Genomic DNA, 3,329 nt, shown 5'->3' on the forward strand with positions numbered 1-3,329 from the left:
CTAAAAAAAAGAAATAGGAAAAAAAAAAAAAAAAAAAAAAACCCATCTAGCACGCACGCGGGGGTCCTGCCGGCCAGGGACTTTCTCCTGTCTGGTCAGCTAGGTTGCCTTATGTTTTCTTTTTGTTCTTATTTTAAAAATTCACCAGAAACCCACGATTCTTTCCCAAGGAGAGTGTGACACATACCTTCAAGACTTAATTTCACTTTTTAAAAATTCCGATTCGAAGAAAAATGAGGAAAATGCCGCGCATCGAACTAGGCATAGAGGAAGACAGCCTCGCCCGTCAGGACCCCGACCTGGCGCGGCCTTAAAAGGCTCCGGCGCGGCGGCGCGGCCTCTTTGTGCGGCGGGCGCCCGGCGGGCGTGGGTCCCTCGGCCCCGCCCGGCCGGCGCTCGGAGCCCCGGCTGCAGGTAGCCCGGAGCCCTGGCGGGGGACGGCACCCGGGGCGCGGGCTGAGCAGGATGAACGCCCATTACAGACTAGAGTTTCTGATGTCGCTGTGACGCCACTGCTTGGAACTGACCCAGCCCGGGGCAGGGGGGGTCGGCGGAGTCCCCTTGGCCTCTGCCCGCTCATTGGTTTTTTCCCCCCAGGTCCCGGATCCCCGCAGACAGGCCCGCAACGCCCGGATGGTGAGTGGATGGTGCAAGTGACGGCGGGATCGGGAGTGGCCGGCGGTCGCCGAGGTGGGGACGGGGCAATGATGACTCCTGGTGACTCTGAGTGCCTCGCTGACGCCATCACCGCAGCGCGCTGACCGCCCCTCGGGCCACACTCCCTGCTGCCTGGCCTCTGGGAAGCTGGTAGCCAGGAACTTAACTAACCTCTATTTTCGTTTCTCTTTATACAATTAGGGATTTTAAGGTCTCCATCGGCGGGCTGTCCATAAGCAGGTTAGTACTAGAGCACTAGAGTGTGGTACTGGGGATTGAATTCAGCGGCATTCTACTTTCGACCTCTACACCCTCACGTGTTTTTTTTTTTCCCGGTACCGGGGGTAGGACCCAGGGACCATTTTTACCTCTGGGATACATGACCCCCAGCCCTCTTTATCTCATAACAGGGTCTCACTAAATAACTGAGGCTGGCGGTGAACCTGTCTCTCAAGTACTGGGGTTAAAGTCCTGTGCCACCACACCTGGCTTTTTTTTATTTTGGTTGGGACAGGGTCTTACTAGATTGAGAGCTTCACTACAAGCTGAAGCTGTCCCTGAACTCGCAATCCTGTCCGCCTCCCAAGTATTGAGATTACAGACGTGTACCACAGAACCCAGGTTTATGGGGGCGTTTGTGTGGTACTGGGGTTTAAACCCAGGGGCATTCTCTTGATACACATTTGTCCTTATTTTTTATTCGGAAATGAAGTCTGCTAAGTTGAAGAGGGCTTCATTAAGTAGCTGAGGCTGGAACCTGGCATTGACTCTGCCTCCCTAGTATTGGGATTACAAGAGTGCCACCGCACCTGGCTTTTTTTCCTTCTGTGTACTACATCCCCTTCCAGAATGGCTGCCCTTGATCCAGTTCTCCCTAAATTGGGAATGATGATTTCACAGACTAGAGTCTCTGACACTGGTCCTGATGTCAAAATAAGTTCTGACTCCATTGGGAAACTGGATTCTTGGACCTGTGGGGGAGGGCCTTGCGTGCCCTGCTTCTTCTTAGCTGTTCTCTGGTTCCGTCTTCTAGCATGGCAGCTTTGGAAGCCTGTCGGGGGCAGCGCCCCTTCACAGATCCTGCCCTCACCTGAGCTGAAGCCTGAGGTTGCCTGGGCACGATGGAACACGGCTTCATCTCCAAGCTCTGACAAGCGGGCGTCAGCCTTTTCTCCCTGTAACTATCTATGGTGAGTCTGTCATTTTGCGTTACGGTGCTGATGACCTGGTGGGACTGAGGATCTTTGAAACCACCTGATGGCTCTAAACCTTTGCTCCATCCTCCGGCACCTCCCCTGCCCACCCAGCTTGGTTTCTGCTGCCACTTCCTTCTGTGATTTTCATTTTGGCTTGTTTTTTGTTTGTTTGTGTGTGTGTTAAATTCCAGGATTTTGTTGGCATCGAGGACACCTGCAGTCTGATAGCGGGCAGAACCCAGGAACCTGTATCTTCCTGTATTGACCTGAGCAGTCGGCAACTTCATTGTCAACAAGTTGGTTAGAAACTGCGACACTTGAGGCTAAAGTGGAGTTTGTATTTTTTTTGTCTGTGCAAGTACGTTGTTTTAGCAGTAAGATTTAAATAAATTATTTTAAAACCTAATGAGTGGATCATTTGCTTTAAGTGGAAATGAGATATAAAAAAGGTTTAGGGGATCTGAAAATATTCTAGGTTTCTTCTATTGTTTCAAATTAGCATATAGGGAGGGATCTTCAGGGTCACATTTCAGAAGAGACAATTCATGCCTGTATTGTCCTTGAGTTGATTCTTAGACTCAGTCACCAGGCAACCAGCCTCCATTCACTTTATTTGGAAACAGGGTGTCACTAAGTCGCCTTCTAGCTAGGCATGGCCCTACACACATGTAATTGCAGTACTTGAGGCTAAGACAGGAGGATTGCAAGTTTGGGCTACCCTCTGCAACCTGATGAGTTCCCAACAATTTAGCAAAATTCTGGTTTTTGTGTTTCACTAAGTCGCCTTCTAGCTAGGCATGGCCCTACACACATGTAATTGCAGTACTTGAGGCTAAGACAGGAGGATTGCAAGTTTGGGCTACCCTCTGCAACCTGATGAGTTCCCAACAATTTAGCAAAATTCTGGTTTTTGTGTTACTGGGGATAGAAGCCAGAGGCTTTCTAACTCCAGGCTGTACTCCCAGACCTAGTTTATATTTTGTTTGGAAACCAGGGTCTTGCTAAGTTGCTGAGGGCCTCACTAAGAAGCTGAGGCTGGCTTTGAACCTGCGCGATCCTCCTGTCTCAGCTTTCTAAACAGTGATTACAAGTGTGCGCCACCACGTCCAGCCAAGATCTGCTTCAATTTTTTGAAAAATAGGTTAGTGTGTGACTTAGAGCAAATATGAAGCCATTTGTAATCCCAGTTTTCGGGAGACTTAGGGGGAACCTCACAAGTTGCTAAGGCTGGCTGCATACTTGTGATCCTCCTGTCTCAGCCTCCCAGGTACTGGAATTACAGGATGTGCCACCACACCTAGCTAAGGCCCCATTTTAAAAATAGGGTTAAATGCCGGGCATGGTGGTTTGTAATCCCAGCATTCAGAAGGCCGAGACCAAAGGATGGCAGACAGCCTCAGCTACTTAGGCCCTTTGCGACTCTGAGACCTGGTTTCAAAATAAAGAATAAAGAAAAGAAATAGGGCAGGGGGTGTA

The 3,329-nt window shown here is 50.0% G+C and overlaps 1 long non-coding RNA gene across 1 annotated transcript; it reads left to right on the top strand.

The window, feature by feature from the left end:
- Positions 1–349: 349 nt before the first annotated feature.
- On the top strand, positions 350–2,249 carry LOC308272975. Its single transcript, XR_013961696.1, has 5 exons — positions 350–414; positions 598–636; positions 859–897; positions 1,691–1,847; positions 2,045–2,249. It is a non-coding gene; the product is annotated as an uncharacterized lncRNA (long non-coding RNA).
- Positions 2,250–3,329: the final 1,080 nt, after the last annotated feature.

Source organism: Muscardinus avellanarius (assembly GCF_963383645.1).
Source record: "Muscardinus avellanarius genome assembly, chromosome: 14".
NCBI classification, from domain to species: domain Eukaryota; kingdom Metazoa; phylum Chordata; class Mammalia; order Rodentia; family Gliridae; genus Muscardinus; species Muscardinus avellanarius.